Genomic DNA, 18,834 nt, shown 5'->3' with positions numbered 1-18,834 from the left:
AATCAGGAAGATTCATCTGGCCTCAGACACTTGACTAGTTCTGTGAACCTGGGCTAGTCATTTAACCATGTTTGCCTCAATTTCCTCATCTGTAAAATGATCTGGAGCAGAAAGAGGAAATCACTCCAATAGTTCTGCCCACATGGGTTTGAGAAGTCAGACATGACTGAACAATAACAAATTGATCAATGTCCTGAAGAATTTTGATGCTCTTTTTCTTTTTTCTAATTGTCACTAGTTCTTAATAAAGATCACTAGGACTAGGATTGATTAGATACACATTAAACTGGGGTTGGAGAAATAGTTCTTCACAGAAAATGGCACTTTTCATCCATCAGGAAAGGGGGAGAGTCAGTGTTAATTTCATTAATTCAACACTTATTTATTCAACAATGGAAGTACTGACTGCATTAAACTTCCAAGAGAAAGTAAAAAAAAAAAACCAAAACTTAAGATTTAAGTTGCTAAAAAAAATTCCCCCCTCCCCTCCAAGAGACATCTTTTGAAAGCTAAAGGTTGGGGAAGGGAGGACCAAAAGCAAGGTCAATAAGATGTCTGATTTTAAAATTCACTTATTCTATTCACTTATTTCTAGAAGCCATTTTGGCATGCTCCAATTAATAGGATTCTCTTTACAGAGAGAACTGCCACAGTTATTGTTGTTGATAGGAATGCTGCCCCCTAACAGAATGTCTTAAGAGCACTGGAAATCACAGTGGTGTAGTGCACAGCTTCTTAAACTTTTTCCACTTGAGACTTCTTTTGGCCCAAGAAATTTTTACAGACCGTGGGTATATAGGTATATAAATAAATCAGACATTTACTGATTATAAGTCATAATTTGGTGATCCTCACTTGGGATGTCCAACCACAGTCTAAGAAGCTGGGCTGCAGTGGCGGAAAATCAAACTAAGTCTTTTTTAAAACTCTGAAGATGTTTGCATTTATGGTCACTAGTTATTTATGTGACCATGGACAAATCACTTAACTGCTCTGAGTCTCAATTTCTTCACCTGTGAAATATATGTTCTGAGGGTAGAACTTTATAATCGGAATAGAGCAATAATAGGTCCCAACGATAGGCAGTTTGCTTGCAATGTACGGTATTTCACTTGATCCTCACAACAACAACCCAGGGAAATTGGTATTATAATTATCCCCTGCGACTGAAATTGATTTACTTAAAGGTTACACAGCTGCTAAGTGTTTGAGGGAGGATTTGAACTTCAGGTCTTCTGGTTTCAAACTCGTTTTACTCACCCTACCACCTATCAGTCCATATACAATAAAACTGATAAACATAAATACTATTGGTATTTGGTATTTATTAAAAACTTGGCTTGTATTGCCACAGTGCCTGACAGGCAGCAGTTATTCATTGATTTTTGAATGTTATTAATTCTGTAGTTGGGTGGTACCCTGAAATTTCAAATCCTTCTTGAGACACTTTACTAGTTGTGCAAGTACACTTGGGCAAGTTACTTCTCAGCATCATTTTCTTTATCTGTAAAATGGGATTAATAATAACATTTACTTCCTAGAGTTGCTGTGGGGATAAAATATTTGTCCAGTGTTTTGTTTTTTTTTAAATAAACTTTGAGGTTCTTTATAAGTGGTAGCTGTTATTAAGAGCTAATCTTTTGAAAGCTTGTCTATTTCAAAACTGCTACATTTCATTTCATAAAACTTAGGTTGCGTTTGCATGAGAATATTCCTGTTTTGTCTTTACTCTTCGGATAATCTTTTTCTTTCCTTGTTTCGTGATTGGCCGCAGAAGGAAAAGGTAAATAGCATAAAGTGGGGGAAAGATGGGAGATAGCGAAGAAGGAAAATGTGTGGTCATTTTTCATGACCGAAGGATAGAGTGGTCAAGGTGGAGAAGAGACTTAGGGGTGATGGGATGTACGCTCTGGGAACGAGTTCTCTTAGAAAGTAGAGACATCAAAGAGAAGAGATTGATGGCAATTAAAAAGTAACAAAAAGATTTGCTCCCCAGCCTCCCGGGCAAACATATCGGAAAGGAAAACACTTTTTCTTCTGGTAATGGCAAAGCGCTGGTCTGGGCGGGGTCAGGAGTCCGTGGCTCGGCCGGTCCACTAGCCCAGAGGCAGTGCCTCCGAGCCCCAAGTGGCCTCCGGCGCATCTGGGACGGGCCGAAGGGGGTTGTGAATGGCAGACTTTCTCCCGGCGCCTTCCCTCTCTGCCCCCGGCCCCTTCCCACTCGGCTCCCGGCCCCTCCCTCTTCCGTGCTCGCTCTCTGCCTCCGCCTTTCTCCAGTTGCATCCCAGCTCTGTCCGGCTCCCTCTATCCTCCCCTTCCCCAGCTGCCGCCAAATCCCGGAGAAGTGGAATTGCGGCCCCGAAGCCGCCGAAAGGAGAGTCCGGGAGCGGAACCGGGCATGCTCAGTCGGCAGAGACCGTTTTGGTCGCAAGTAGGAAGCTTTGGCGCTGCACCCCGCAGCTGATCTCGGCGCTGCTCGTTCGGGGACCGGCTGGAGTGGCCCGCGGGCGCAGGAGCGAGAGGCTGCAGCCGCATGCCGAGCTGGGTGAGCCCCGCTTTCTTCTCTCCCCCCCCCCCCCGGTCCTTCCTCCCTTTCCGTGAGTCGGGGGCTGAGGAGGAGTGAGCGCTTGAGGGGAGAGCCCCGGGAAAGCTGCCCGTACGTCTGCGCTCCCGCCCGGCGGGGCTGCCGGCTACTCCCGGGCTCCGGCACTGCCGCCGCGGGCGGGCACAGCCGCAGTCACAGCTGCCGCAGCTGCCGCCGCATCTGCAGCGGGGCTCCCTGGCCCGAGTCCGGACTTGGGGAGCTACGTGCCCGGCTCGGCGCGCCCCTTCCCCGAGCCGCCGGGGCCCCTGCAGAGCCCGAAGCCTCAGAGTGGGCACACACACACACACCCCACACGGACACACACCCCACACAGACACACGCGCGCACACACACACACACCCCACACAGACGCACACACACACACACACACACACACACTCTCTCTCTCTCTGCTCTGGGGTTGAGATCCATCGGTTTCCCGGCTGCCTCCACACCGGCAGCCCCAGCTTTGCGGAGAGATTGGGGGGGGGGGGTAGGGCTGGGCAGAGAGGGGAGAGAATGCTCGGGGAGGTGGGGGCTGGGGAAGAGAAAGGTGACGGTGAGCCAGAGCGCAGCCCCGCTCCCCCCTGCCCCCGCCTGTCCCCCCTGCCCCTCCGGCCCGGCCTCCCCGGATGCCTCCCCCTCTGGGGCGCACGCGGCAGCGCTGTCCTTGCGGAGAGTTGGGTTGCGGGGCTGGGTTGGGTTGGGAGGAAACGAATGCGCCGGCTCCGCTTAGCCCTGACCCGGAGCCACGGGAAAGACTGAGGGGGAAAGTTCATCCTCCCCCCGGAGGCATTTCAGACTAGAAAATGGCCGAGTGAGAGGGAGCGGATGCGGAGAAGCCGCCACCTGGGCCGGAATTACCTTCTGATCCCAGCCGGGGGAGACGGGGCGGAGGCAGAAGCCGAGATGTGACATTTGGGTGATCGAATCCAGTAGCTATAGCACGGAGGGGAGATGCTGTCTGGCCCGGTGCGGGCCCGCCCCTGACCGTGCCAGGTAGCCCCGATGCCCGCGGAAAGCGGGAAAGAGCTCGGACTTCGGTCGGATTTCGGTGGTTTAGATGGGGGTGGGGAACGAGCCTTTAAAGTTGGGGCAGCTTAACAGGCAAGTGTCAAGTCATCTTGGAGACGGGGCCGCCGCGAATGTCTTGGGCTTCTGGGTAAAAATATAAAAATGAAGTGGGGTGGGGGTGGGGGGAGGGAGATGGGGTGACTCTGAGAAGGGCAGGATCTTGGGCATCCGAGAGAATTTGCTGGAGAGACACATCGTAGCCGTGATGGTTCGTTTCTTGGAGAGGCATCAGGGCAGCTCCCCGGAGCATTACCCCAGACTGATGCCAGAAATGTCACTTCCCTGAAACGGGGCAACTGTTCATGCCAGCTGGCAGTACTTTGTAGCCGCTTCCTTTTTTCTCACATGGACCGGTTTTTAAACTCCACAGTGGTTGCTGTTGGATTTGGGATCTCTTTGATTCTTTCTTTTTCTTGATGATTGGTGATGTTACTTCGCATGCTTCCCCAGAGTGCCTGGGATACATGGCTTCTGGAGGCTGGTCAAGATGCATAGAGTGGGCAGCCTTCCAGGAATGGAATGGGCAAAAGCTGCAACCTGGAGCCCTTCTCGGTTTGGGCTTGTCGGTACTGCCGGGTTTTAGCCTCTGATGCCAAAGCCTCATGACAGAGAAAAGGTGCAGTTTTTCATTAGGTGAAACTTAGCAAAAACACAAGAGGTGGGAGAAAACGGGTATTGGGGAACTTTGAGGAAACACAGGTGGCAGTAGAATACAAAGGTCTATGAGCACTGGCCAAGTACTTTATTGAGGCAGGAGGCTTGACTTCCCGTTATTCTTTCATTATTTTTTGTCATTATTATTGTTTTTACTCACTGTGACCTGAGAAAATCACCCAATCTCATCATAAACTGAGTATGAGTTGAAGAGATATACCTCAAAATGGTGTTTACTTTCAGCTTTTGAGAAAGGTCTCAAAGTGTTGCTTCCCCCCTACCCCAAACTATCACTTTCAGCATATTTCTTTATAAGTTAACAAATCATTCTTCTTGTATCCCTCAGTTCTCTTGATTTCTCAGAAGCAAGTATACAGTTGTTGCTAGCTGGATAGATGATACAATGTTTAGAATGTTGGAGTTGGGAGAAAAAAAGGCCTGATTTCAAATTTAGGCCCACATTATTTCCTAACTGTGTGACCCTGAACAAGTCACTTAACCTATTTGGGTCTCTTTCTGGATCTGAAATAAGAGAGGGTCATTTGGGATGGCCTCTTAAGTCGTTTTTAATCTCTCTGTACTGGATTTTAGGATTTAGAGCTATAAGGAAAGTAATACTCTAGTACTGATCCTTGATAGTGATCTAGGATCTAAGCCCTCTTTTTTCTGAGGCTCCAAAATATGAAATGATTGATATAAAACATTATTAGCAAATGGTAGATACGGGTTTGAAATTGGGGTCCTCTGACTCCCAGTCCTGTGTGCTTTCGGGTAACAAGGACAAACCAAGCTATTCCTTGTAATTGAAACTTAAATTAAATTGAAGTAATTCCAGCCTTGACCCTACAAAATTGTCTAAAAAAGACTTAGTACTTTCAATGCAGAAGCCTTCAAGACAAACTATATGGCTAAAACCCAAATCTAATGCATAGTAATGCCTTTTATTCACGCCAGCTTATGTTAAGGGAGGTTTTTTCCTAACTTTGTGCTCCAGCACACACATTTACTTACTTATAGAGATATTTTTACACACACACGCATATATATATACATATATATTTAAAGATTAAGTCTTTTTTTTTTTTCTCTGACAGCAAATAAGGCTGAAAGTCTAACTATTTTACTATAGTGTTACATTGATACCATTGATTGTGGATTATGTAAAAAGATTGGATTTTCTAAAAGATGAACCTCTTTAACTTGTTGTTTGTTCCATGAGGACAGTGTACATTTGCTGTAACATTGTTCTCCAGGACTTGGGAAAAACTAAAAGAAAATGTTCTCCCAGGATCTTGTACAAGAAGATGTGCAGTGTGGCTATAAAGTAATAACTCCTTGAAAACCAAACATACATCCCACAGCCTTCTCATTAAGAGAGATGGTATAATTCAAAGTTGTCATTTTGGGAAGCTATATGCTTATTCCATTGCTCAAAACAATTTTTGGAGCTCATTTGGAATTGTGTACAACTTCATAAGAAATGAGAATAATCCATCTTATTTGGTTTGTCTCACTAATTAAAAACCCAACAATCCCAAATTGATCTTATTTATAAGACTTAGGTTTAGAAGCCTTTTGGTCTGTCCCCTCACCCAAAGAACTCGCCCTCAAAACAAAAGAATTTTCTCTTAGTGAGGATGTTCCAAAAAATGTCTTGAATCCCTGAAGCAATTATCAAAAAAGAATTAGATCCACAAGTGTTCTGAGCAATGGTGATGAAGCATTGGGATGAAGGTAAAGATGATGCTTTAACAGAAGTTAGCTTTTATTTAGATATCTAGAGTCTGCATTTTGCATGTGCTGGCTCTAGTAAATCAATTATTCTTTCACTGTTGTATCAAGGGTATGTGAGAATCTTCTAAACAGATTTTATCATCATTGAACAAGATCCCCCCACCCCCTTTTTAAACAATTTGGTTTGATTTTCTTTGTTTAGGATTAAATTTGAAACATCAGGTCTTCAAAAGGATTTGAATACTTTGTGGTAAAAAAAAAAAAAAAAAGCTACATTTCAGGCAAGGAATCTACTTTGTCTTCAATTGCTCAGCAACACTGTTGTATTACAAACAAGGAAGAGTATTTAAAGTAAATTCAAATGATTCCTTCAAATATTTCTATTGTTGTTAGATTGAAAGATTTTTGAGGGTAAGAGCAAAATCTTTTAGTCTTCCTGTTACTTCCTGTGCCCAGGACAGGGCTCTGTATGGAATAGATGATAATGAATGTTGGTTGGATTGAGTTGAATTTTGGGTGTTTTGCATTTAAATGCATGTTGGTGGAGGCTTCATTTTCTGTGTTCTATTACCTGCATGCCCTAGGACAAGCCACTTATTCTTTGTGGACTCAAATTTTCCATGAATAATACCCAGAGGAGTTAGAATAGCTAATCCCTTAAATTCCTTCCCCCCTCCCCCTCCAGCTTTAGATCTGTGATCTTTCTGGGAGTGAGTGACAAGGAAGAAAAATTAAGAGTTCAAATAGTGTTGAATGGAGAGATTTTCTAGAGTAAATGAAGAAATATTCCAGATTTCCACATTGGAGTGATCATTTCTTTATTCAAAAACTTAGAATTGCAAGGGACCTTAGAAATCATCCAACCCAAGCCACCTAATTTAAGGATGAGGAAACTGAGGCCCAAAGAGGTCAAATAATTTATGTGAGGTCACGAAAATTATAAGTGACAGCCAAAATTGAATGTAAATTCTATGATTGCTCTTTTCCACAGAACATCATCCCTGACCTCGGTCATCTTAGCAAATGCCCTTCTGTTGGCTAATAACACACATATAGTTATTTAATCAGAATGACATTTGCAAAATTAATTTTTACTGGGTCAGATGGTCAGATTTGGATTATATTTCACTGAGTGAATGAATATTTTCCTTAGATTTTTCTGGAGATCACAGCAAAAGAGACAGTTTTCTGATGTTTGAGATGTTGCTAATATAGAAAAGGAAATTCTTCTACCAACAATGCAGAGGAGTTTGTATGTAGGTTGTTTTAGGACATGGGGGACTTTAAAAGATTCTGTCTCTTCTTTTCTTTTCTCTCCTTTTTCCAGCATGTCTGAAAATGCAACTTCTGAAATGCTGCTATTAGTAGTATTGTTTCACATTAATTCATTCCCCATTGCATGTAGGGCTTCTTCCCCAAAGGCTCTGTTTTACTGTATTCTGCTGCAGCAGTGGTAGGAGTTCTTGCCATGGGAATTTGCCTACTCATCCCTGGCAAGAGGAGGTATTCTCCTCCCCCGCCCCAAAGCTGGGGCAGAGTAAAGGAAAGTGATCTTGTTTCATATTTTTTAGACCACTTTGCTTTCAAGAAGTGCATGTTCTTTTAGCTCATTAACCTTCACTGAGGCAGGCTGATGACGAGTTCTTGTCCCCATCTAAAATATTTAGACAGTAAGTGAAATAAAATTTTGGGCTTCTGATGGATCCTAGAACTTAGGATACCTGGTTTCTGTAAGGAAAAGTGCCTCTGTAAGGAAAAGCTTTCATGGATAGTGAAAATATAAGGAAAAGTTTTCATGGACAGTGAAATTATTGAGATGGTCAAACCTTTAAAAGAGAAGTCACTGTCTTAAAAAAATGTTTTAACAGGAGACCTAGAAGGACTCCATCACCTAGGACTGTTATCTTTTCCTGGCGGATAGCTCTATGTAGAACTTCCTCTAGCACCTCAGAGTTGACATATTTAAAGCTAAATTCATCATTTTTATCCACCCCCCCAAAAAAAAACTTGATGCTTATTCCTATTTCTGTTGAAGATATCACCATAATTTTCTGTCACTCACATTCCAACTTCAAAGTCATCTTTCACTCTTCCTGTCTTTTCTCTCCAACAACAATTCCAACAAATTGAAATAAATCCTTGTTGAACTCAATCAGCTTCTAAATCCTGCTGATTCCACCATCACAATTGGTTTCTCACTTTCACTTCCCTTTTCTAATTTATTATCATCTTGGTTGAGTAAAAAGAATTCTCAATATCCTAATAGAGAAGCACTGGTTTAGACACTGATTGGATTATTTGGGGCAAAAAATGGAAGGACAAAATAGTTTCTGCCCTTAACCTGCTTACTTTCTGAGGGGTAACAAGCAAGGGATCAGATTTTATATTATCTACAGTTATTTTTAAAGGGATTTCTCTTTGTATCTCTTGCTGCCCAACTTTGTTGATCACATGAGAAAAGCAGACGATTTCTATGGATTTACCTTGTATCCTGCAACTTTGCTAAAGTTGTTGATTGTTTTAGTAGTTCTTTTTACTTGATTCTGTAGGATTCTCTTAGTATACCATCATATCATCTGCAGAGTTATAATAATTTTGTTTCATGAGGAATCAAATTGTATATAAGTAAATACAAAACATATGCAAAATATGTGTCTGAAACAGTGACTAAAATACTGAGTCCATGGATCAGTAGGACCTGACTTCAAATCCTATCTTAGAAACTTCCTTAGCAATTTGATCCTGGGCAAGTTTTATAACCACACTGGGCTTTAAGTTCCACATCTAGAAAATGAGGAGCTTGAGCTCAGCGGGGTCTAGGGTCGTCCCTAGATCTGAATCTATAATTCTCATATGATGTAGTTTCCAAAGGGAGAGAATACTAAGTGGCACCATCATGAAATGCCTTGGATAAGGGATGGTATCTCAGCTGTGCTTGGAAAGAAGCTGGTTTTTTGTGACGTGGAACTGAAGAGAGAGTGCATCTAAAGCCTATGGTACTTTGTGGGCAAAAGCCCAAAGGCCAGAGAGGAAATGTCTTGCATCAGGAAGCTGTACGTGATCCAATTTAATTGGAACAGCCCATGTGGAAAGGGAAGAAAAAGAACTAAGACCAGAAAGGTCTGTTGGGCACCAGATTGTGAAGGACAGCTTACAAAAATGCCCACATCTCCTATCCTGGGAGGCAAGAACACCACCACAAAAATCCCTCCCTTTTTCCGTCCATCCCTTCTGGCCATTATCCTTTATCTTTCCTTTTATAGTTAAATTCTTCACTTTCTTCTCACTCATTTTAACTCTTTGTTATCCTCTTTCCAACATCATCATTCAACTGCATATTGTCTCTCTGACGTTACTAATGTTCTCTCAATTGCAAATCAAATGACCTTTTCTCAGTCATCATTTTCAACTTTTCCACAGCTTTGGACCTTATTGATCCTCCTCTTCTCCTTGATCCTCATTTCTCTTTAGGTTTCTGTGACACTGCTCTCTCCTGCCTGACTGCTCCTTCTTTGTCTCTTTTGTTTGATTTTCACCTGAGTCACGCTTACTAATGGTGGGTATTCCCCTAAGGCTCTGTCCCTGGGCTTTCCTCTCTTCTTCCTTTATCTTATTTCCCTTGGTGATCTCATCAGCTCTGGGGATTCAAGTATCATTTCTATGCCAATGGAATTTCTTAGATCTCCTTACTTAGCCTTAACCTTTCTCTCAACCTCCAATCTTGCGTCTTCAATGACCTGAGGAATGTCTATAACTAGATTTCCTGTAGACATCCTGAACTCAGCCTGTCTAATACTAAACCTCCTGTCTCCTTTTCTTTCCTCTCCCCCAAACCTTTCCCTCTTCCTAATTTCCTGTTACTATTGAGGATACCATTGTTCTCCCAGCTCCCCATACCCAGTTGGTTATCAAGTCTTGCCATTTCCATCTTCATAATTCTCTGATATAATTCCCTCCTTTGACATAACTATCATCCCACTGCAGATCCGCATCACCTCCTATTACTGAAGAAGTTTCTGATTGGTCTATCAGCCACAAGTCCCTCAGGAGGATCCATGTAGATGGCAAATGGATTTTCTTAAACTTCAGGTCTGATCATGTCATTTCCCTGTTTAATAAACTCAAGCTTGTTATTGCTTCAGGATTAAATATAAAATCCGGTTTTGTAATTTCTTCTTTGGGTCCTCAGAGCCTAGCACAAGCTGTAAGTAAATAGATAGTGTACGGTAAAATTAGATGGAACAGTGGCTAGTGCTTGGAGTCCAAAGTTAGGAAGACCTGAGTTCCAATCAGCCTGGGACATGTACCAGCTGGGTGACTCTGGACAAGCCACCGAACCTCTGTTAATTAATTTTAGTTTCCTCAGCTGTAAAATGGGGATAATTGTACCTACCTGCCAGGGCTGTTGTTGTGAGGATCAGATAAGACAGTAATTGTAAATTGCTTAGCACAGTATCTAGCACATAATACAATATAAACTTTGGCTACTGCTGCTTCTGCTTCTCTTCCTAGTGCCCCTTCCTTCCTTTTCTTTGTCCCTGTAGTCCTCCTCTTCCTCATCCCCATTTTATATTTAATACATTTGCTAAATTGGACAATTTTGCAGAATTACACACCAGATAGGAACTCGGGCTTTGGAAGTATAATGCTCCCAATGATTTTTCCCTGAGGAATGCTGAGACTGAGGTGGTTCATTTATTCAGGAAGCCTTTATTAATTGCCTAGTCATATTCCCAGGACGATGCTTTATCTAGAGACAGACATTAGTATAAAATATTCCCTGCCCTCAAAGACCTGACATTTTGTTTGGAGGAAACAATTGCACATAAATAAATAAAAATAGACATAGAAGTAATTTTGGGGTGGAGATGAGAGAAAATCAGATAGGTCTCCTGGGGTTGATAGCACATGAGTGGAGCCTTCAGGAATCACAGAAATTCTGAGACAAATGAAGAGAAATTAATCTTTGTTTCTGTGCAAAGATGCGGAGGTGAGCTATGAAGCACTCTGTATAGAAATAAGCCAGGGATTGTCTGTTCAAAGGAAAGGCAAAGGTTTGGGGAGAGATACAATGAGGAGTCTTATATTGTGGGTCCAGTGGGGTGAAAGTAGAGAGGAATAGGAAAAAAAAAAAACGCGTGGTAAGGACCACAGCTCTCCAGTGTTCAGGAGCCTCTTGGGTGTCCTAGATTCCAGACTGGCACTTGTGAGGTGGCTGGCTAGACTATTTGCTGCTTTAAAGGCATTGAAAAATTGGAAGATCATTGGAATAGACTCATCATTTTAAGAGCTCAATAGATATGTTTGAAAGTGAAGGTAGAATTTGCTTCAGGATGAAAGTAATTTTCTAAGTGCTTTGGGAACAAGAGAGCACTTACGCGGGATGAACTCTAGCCAAGGAGAACCAGGAAGGTCTTTTCAGTGTTTAGAATGGGAAGTCTGAAATGTGAATGAGGATTTTACTAGAGTTCAGGTCCACGCAATGGTAGCTCCTGGCACTTGTTTTGTCTGAGGCAGCCATTGGCTATATTGTCTTGCTCAGAACATCCTTGAGATGAGTTTGTGATTCCAGGAATTGCTTAGGAATTCCCAGCCAGGGAACTGAGAACTGTGTACTCTGTAATACCACAAACATGTTATTATGTAAAATATCACATCCAGGGTGAGCCTTGGCATCACCAGAGAAAACTAACTGGATCATCGAAGGCTTTGTCATGGATCTATGATTGTTTTGGTCCTGCCTTTCCTTTTTAAAGGTCAGAATCAGCAAAAGAAAAAAGAAGTGGTATTAGACTTAAAATGACAGCAATACATAACATGGTAATGATGTGGAATCATTTTTTATGGACTGAGGAAGTGCAAAAGGCACTTGTTTTGGCATCTAAAATGATCTAGATTCAAGTCTAGCCTCTGCTAGTTAGTTTCCACATGCCTATAGGAAAATCCTATCACTTTTCTGACCAATGATTTCCTCTTTTGTGAAATTACAGGGTGAGCTAGATCAGGGCTTCTTAAATTTTTTCCACTGATGACTCCTTTTTGCCTGTTTTTACACAACCCCAGGTATATATAGATGTATAAAAGAAGTATAGAAGTCAAACATTTACCGAGAATAAATTGTAATTTTATAACCTCCCTCACATTATTACAAGACCCCATATGGGATCTTGAACCATAATTTAAGAAGCTAGGGACTAGATGATCTTGATATTCAGTTGCTTTTTTAAAGAATTGGCCAAATTAGGGCAGATTGGTGGTGCAGTGGATAAAGCAGCAGCCCTGAAGTCAGAAGGACCTGAGTTCAAATCTGACCTCAGACATTTAATACTTTCTAGCTGTGAGACCCTGGGCAAGCCACTTAATCCCAATTGCCTCAGGAAAAAAAATGGCCAAGTCTTTTCACATTGTCCATTAGAGACTACCCAAATAGAGAATTTTGGCAGAAAGTTGCAGATGGGACTCTCTGAAATAGAAAGTAACAAATCAACAGTGAGATTGAGATTGATTAAATTCCAATTTTAGTATATATGCTCCTGAAGCAAGCATGAGATTGATCTCCTTGTTTCTGGGGACAACTAGGTAACACAGTGAATGGAGCATTGGACTTGAAGTGAGGAAGGCTCATCTTCATGAGTTCAAATTTGATCTCAGACACTTACTAGCTGTGTGATCCTAGGCAAGTCATTTAATCCTGTTTGCCCCAGTTTCTTCATCTGTAGAATGACTTTAAAAAGGAAAAGATAACCCTTCCTGTATCTTTGCCAAGAAAACCCCAAATGGGGTCATGAAGCTCCTCATGAAGAATCAGGCATCCCTGAATTACAATGCCTTACTCGGGTTTTATAAGTTCCAGAGAGTATGAGGGCTTCCAAATCTCACAGACTGAGTGTTTCCCTTCAATCTCATCAAGAAGAAAATCATCTTTTGCTGAACTGCTTTTTAAAATTTTATTTTTCATTTTTTGTTACAAGGGATTGTGGAAGGGGGTGGCTATATTTAGTCTCACATTTGCTATCTTGGGCAAATCAGTTACCTTTCCTATACCTTGATTTCCTCATTTATCAATTTAAAGGCTTTTGGATCAGGAGTTTTTAACCTTGGATCCATGAAAGAGTTTGTGTGTTAAATTTTAGAAGGAGAAAAATGACATCTTCATTTTTACAGACCTAATTGAAATTTGGCCTTTTTGATTATTAATTTTAGAAAATTAACAAACAAAACATTACTCTGAAAATATTATATGCTTTCCCCAGACTGCCAAAAAGTACCATGACATTAAAAAAAATGCTTGGACTACAATTATTTCAGAAGTCCTTTTTCATTTTAAATCCATGATCTTTTGAAAGTAATAACTCCCAAGCCCCATCTTGTTTTGATCAACTATATTCTAAATCCTAGAAGTTTATTTTCTCTCTCTAGGTTTTCATGTTCTATTCTCATTAAAGATAATCTCCAAGAAATTCAAAGTCTCGTGAATGAAGCTAGAGCCACTGCCCCAGGGTAGAAGTTTTTAGCTGCTCACTGGGAGCTTGGGAGAAGGGAGTTAGTTTTGGAAAGTTAGGGAGAAGGAGCTTCATATATTTATTTATTTATTTGAAGCTTTTTATTTTTCAAAATATAGGCATGGACAATTCTTCAACATTAGCCCTTGAAAAACCCTGTATTACAATTTCCTCCCCCTTCCTCCATGCCCTCCTCTAGATGGCAAGTAGTCCAATATATGTTAAACATGGTAGAAATATATGTTAGATACAATGTATGTATACATATTTATACAATTATTGTGCTGCACAAGAAAAAAAAGAGAAGCAAAATAAAATTCAAGCAAACAACAATAAAAGAAGTGAGAATGCTATGTTGTGGTCCACCCTCAGTTCCCTCAGTCCTCTCTCTGGGTGCAGATGGCTCTCTTCATCCTGAGACCATTAGAAGTGGCCTGAATCATCTCATTGCTGAAGAGAGCCATGTCCATCAGAATTGATCATCCTATAGTCTTCTTATTGCCATGTACAATGATCTCCGGGTCCTACTCATTTCACTCAGCATCAGTTCGTGTAAGTCTCTCCAGGCCTCTCTAAAATCGTCCTGCTGGTTATTTCTTTCAGAATAATATTCCATAATATTCATATACCATAATTTATTCAGCCATTCTCCAATTGATCAGCATCCACTCAGTTTCCAGTTCCTTGTCACTACACAAAGGACTGCCACAAACATTTCTGCACATGTGGGTCCCTTTCCCTTCTTTAAGATCTCTTTGGGATGGAGGCCCAGTAGAAACACTGCTGGGTCAAAGGGGATGCACAGTTTGATAGTCCTTTGAGCATAGTTCCAAACTGTTCTCCAGAATGGCTGGATGTATTCACAATTCCACCAATAATATATCAGTGCCCCAGTTTTCCCACATCTCCTCCAACATTCAGCATTTTCTTTTCCTGTCATCTTAACCAATGTGACAGGTGTGTAGTGGTACCTCAGAGTTGTCTTAATTTGCATTTCTTTGATCAATAGTGATTTAGAACAGTTTTTCATATGACTAGAAATGGTTTCAATTTCTTCATCTGAAAATTGTTCATATCTTTTGACCATTTATCAATTGTAGTATGGCTTGAATTCTTATAATTTTGAGTCAATTCTCTATATTTTAGAAATGAGGCCTTTATCAGAACCTTTGAATGTAAAAATGTTTTCCCAATTTATTGTGGGAAGGAGCTTTGTTAGGAGTAGGAGCTTCAGAAATCTGGGGGAGGACCCTCAGGAAAGTTCTCCAGGAAAACACCTGAACTTCTGCCGGATACCCAATATATGGCTCAGAAAATGTTCTGGTAAGGATTGCCCATCTCTTTCTTTGTGCCTTTATACGTAATTTTTTTTAGAGCCTTTTACAGAACATTATTGACATTAATTTCAGTTTCTACTCAAGATTGAGAACTGATATCCTATGTCAAGATGCTTCCTTTTTTTTTTAACTGAAAAAATTGGTCATGTCCCACATTTTGGGGGCTAAATAATTTTTTGTAGCTTCGTTCTAATTAATTGTATCCTAAGTTCATAGGGTATAGTGTGGGAAGAGACTTTGTAATTATTTCTTTTGGCTCTATTAAACGTTTTGGTAGGGCACTAAATAAGTAAATTAATTCAGTTATGAATGAAGTGAATTGTGAAAGCTATCTCACAAAACGGACAGTGCTGTAAAAATTGAGTGAAGGTCAGCTACGTCCAGGGCCAGCTTTCTTTCTCCAGAAATCATGTAGTTTACAAAGAGTGGGACTTTTTCTTTGGGAGACCAAGTTGGGGCCACCTTAGCACTGAAACTCCCATAGAAGATAATTTAGTAATCCTGAACATGTGGTTGGGTTGCAAGTTTTTCCTCATTTATGACTTAGAATGTAAGGTCATTTGTCCCAGCTAATCAGAGCAAAGATCCAGCCTATAGGGAGTGTTAGCCCAGGCCCCTATATAATTTTTGTCTAGTAACTGAGCTTAGCCTTTCCTTGCCTAACAGCTTGGGGAGAGAGAGAGACGCCCTTCTTGCAAGATCCTAATAAAATTCCTTTCCGTTTTTGCCTTGAGAAATCTCCTTAATTTATTTGATTTATTATTGTTATATTGATTAATGCTGATTTATTTTATTTATTTGACTTTTTATTTATTTGTGGTCTTGTCCCACAAAGATAGAATTGTTATTTTTGATTATGTTAGCTCTGCCTACCCATGAGCAATTGATATTTTTTTAGATTCAACTTTATTTGTGTGAAGAGTGTTTTGTGATTGCATTCCTATGGTCAGGAAGGAACTTTGAAGAGAAGCTGCAAAGTACTGAGGAAGACCTTGATCCAGATTCTGCTTCTGACTAGCTGTGTGACTAGGAACAAGTCACTTAATTCCCCTGAGCATTTGCTTCCTCTTTTATAAAATTAAGGAGCCGGGTTAGCTGACCTCAAAGGGTCCTTTCAATGTGAAGTCTATGATCTTATGACCATATAAAGACTATTTGATCCAGCTGCCTGGTTTTACCAAGGACGTAGTCATCATGCAGTTATGTTGTATTTGTCTTTATGGGTTTTAGAAAACTGAGTCATTAAACTTGACATGAGACAAAAATATGGATTTGACTCATTTTTGATGAAAGAAGTTTGGGTCTTAAATGATCTAGTTTCTTTATCTGAATTTTCGATATCATTTTGCTCTTAGCTGCAAATGGTGTGTGTGCAGGGAGACAGTATCATGCAATGGAACAAACACTGGATGTGAAATCAAATTCTAGTGCTTTCATTTTTTCTGACTCTGGGCCTCAGTTTACTCAGCTGTAAAATAAACTGTGTTCATTCAATTGCAAAAAGCGTCCTCTATGGACACTTCTAGTTCTAAATATGTGATCCAATAAGTAGAACTTAGTTGAAACAGAAGGAGAGATTAACCTCTTGAATCAGTTAGTGACACTTCCTTGAAGAAACCTTTCTTGACTGATAAACTCTGAGTGCAGATTGAAGCATACTTTTAAATCTCTTTTTTTCAATGTGTTTTCTTTTGCAATATGGCTAATAGGAAATATGTTTTGCATGACTTCACATGCATAATAGATTGCTTGTCTTCTGAATGGGTGAGGAGAGATATGAGGGAAAAAGAATTTGGAACTTAAAATGTTAAAAAATGAATTAAAATGTTTTATATGTAATTAGGAAATTTTAAATGAAATACATGAAAATATATTTTTGAAAAATACACTCTTATTGATTCCAGTAGTTTCTGGTTTCTATCTCATATTTACTTATTTGGGAATATTTAGATGTCCCTTTCATTTGGAATGTAAGCTCCTTCAGGACCATCTCATTTAAAAAAATTTTAACCTCCATATCCAATGCAAAGTTGGGTACAAAGTAATAACAATAACAACAATAGCATATTATGCATTATTGCTGCTCTCTTAGAAGCTTGCTTTAAGCATGATGCCAGCGATTGAGAATAGTGTGGCTCAGTTTCTGCATCTCTAAAATGGGGATAAAATAATGATAGTGACTTCTGTAAACCAGCACATTGTCTTAAACATCACAGACAGTGAAAAAATGTTTGCTGAATTAGATTTAATTAAACTGCAAATAATATTGTAAAGTAATAAAAAAAAAAACAAGCACTTCTTTTGATATAGGAAAGATTATTAAAGTAGATTTAAATTGGCACATAGCTGTGTACAGATTGCTGATTAAGCAAAATAAATAATAAACATATTGCGCCAACATGGCCTTGTTTGTAAATCTGGTAAACCACCTGTATCATTAAACAATCAATTTAAAGACCATTTTGGTTTGAAGGAAATTGTCTCCAAATTATCCAGTGACATCAGTCTATGTTCTGAACCAACATCCTGCCCAATTATAGTCTTTACAAAATGCTTGAAAGCCATGATGGGCTTTCATGGCTAGTACTGTTGGATGAAATGTAGGAGATGTTAGTTAAAACAGAGGCAGGCATCTCCTGAGTGCTCTAAAAGGGATGGTTTGTGTGACTGCTGCTGCAGCAGAGCTCAGGACTCTAACACATGGGGAATATTCCAACCCAACCATGACCAATGGAGTAGCTTCGAAGCTGGGGAGGATCCTGGGTAGTTCCTGGAGACATGCTGGGAAAAAAGTTCAGTCTGTCACTTATAGATAAAAAGAGATTCACTCACGTATTCAAATGCTTTAAAGTGCTTTTTTTTTTTTTTTCAATTAATGGGATGAACACTTTTTAATGTAATTTAAAAAAGGAGGATAGCCACCCAGATGGGACATAGGTATCTCCCTGACACTAAAGGCACAAGACGGAGCCTTGAGTGCATTGAATAAGTTTTCTCTGGAAGATTTATGGGCAATTTCCTAAGATAAGAAAGTATGGAAGGCTGTGATCTGTCTTACAGTGGATGGGGAGGGAGAATACCCTTTTCAGTGACATCAAAGAAAAGATCTTTCAGAGTGTTGAAGTAATGGAGAGGAAGTCCCCTATAAATCTGTGTAAATATAAATAAATATTCTATACATCAATAAAATGCATATGCATCAAACTGAATTTCCCAACATTATATGTTGTTGGGATAGCATTTGAATGTTGCTATATGTAGTTCAGAATTGTATTTCTTTGAAGACTTCAAAGATTATTCCATGGTTTTTCTCATTTTTTAAAATTCATCTTCACAGAGTCTCTTTGCAGTTGGTAATACCATATTTCCTTTGTAATTTTCCTCTCTCTTAACTTTGATGAGGAAGTAAATCATACTCTCCCCTCCCAGGCACCTCTCCCACACTACCTTTTAGGGATGCTGGGCCTGCAGCAGTCTTTAGCAGAGGAAATGGAGACCCTGGATTCCATGGGAGAAATGTGAAAGTCTTCCCATGAGCAGAGCCCCTCCATAAGGAATCTGCCACACAGTGGCTAGTTTGGGGAGCAAAGGGATTCCTAGGCAGTGTCCCAGAAGTCTTGGTGAAGCTTTAAATGATTAAGCTTTTAAAACTTAAAGTTGTTTTTAAGCTTTAATCAATTAAAACTTCAGTAATTCTTGTAGTACATCCTATGCTTAAAGAGACTAGATCTGTCACTATAAGGAGACAGCTGGACTCTTTTAATTTTTAAAAATATTGGTTAAAAAATGAGAATGGAAAAAATTATGTGGATAAATATAGTACCCTGTGTGAAAAATGGGGAAACTAGGAGATATTCATGGAATGTTGTGGTTGACTTGTGACTGGAGTTCTGTTCTAATATCCAGCCCTAGTTTTTCTGTTAATAACACATTCAGGTCCTTCAGCTAA

At 40.3% G+C, this 18,834-nt stretch overlaps 1 protein-coding gene and 1 long non-coding RNA gene across 10 annotated transcripts in view; one reads left to right on the top strand and one right to left on the bottom strand.

Moving 5' to 3' along the window:
• The window catches only part of LOC116419849, a 31,885-nt gene extending 28,129 nt beyond the window's left edge, over window positions 1-3,756 (bottom strand). Inside the window, exon 1 of the long non-coding RNA XR_004230175.1 lies at window positions 3,449-3,756. This is a non-coding gene — a long non-coding RNA (uncharacterized LOC116419849). The remainder of the gene's footprint in view (window positions 1-3,448) is intronic.
• The window catches only part of APBB2 (amyloid beta precursor protein binding family B member 2), a 433,360-nt gene that overhangs the window by 51,287 nt on the left and 363,239 nt on the right, over window positions 1-18,834 (top strand). For 5 of the 9 annotated variants that reach the window (XM_023506024.2, XM_031942134.1, XM_012552270.3 and 2 more), the window contains exon 1: window positions 2,409-2,545. The exons of 1 other annotated variant lie outside the window; for it this stretch is intronic. The gene's annotated coding sequence lies outside the window, so the exon portion shown is untranslated. Of the gene's footprint in view, window positions 1-2,408; window positions 2,546-18,834 lie in introns of those variants that run through there. 3 more of the 9 variants (XM_023506026.2, XM_031942135.1, XM_023506027.2) reach the window with 2 other exon arrangements.

Source organism: Sarcophilus harrisii, chromosome 6, assembly GCF_902635505.1.
Source record: "Sarcophilus harrisii chromosome 6, mSarHar1.11, whole genome shotgun sequence".
Taxonomy (NCBI): domain Eukaryota; kingdom Metazoa; phylum Chordata; class Mammalia; order Dasyuromorphia; family Dasyuridae; genus Sarcophilus; species Sarcophilus harrisii.
Note: the sequence above shows the minus strand (reverse complement) of the source record. Positions and strands in the feature narration are given on the sequence as shown.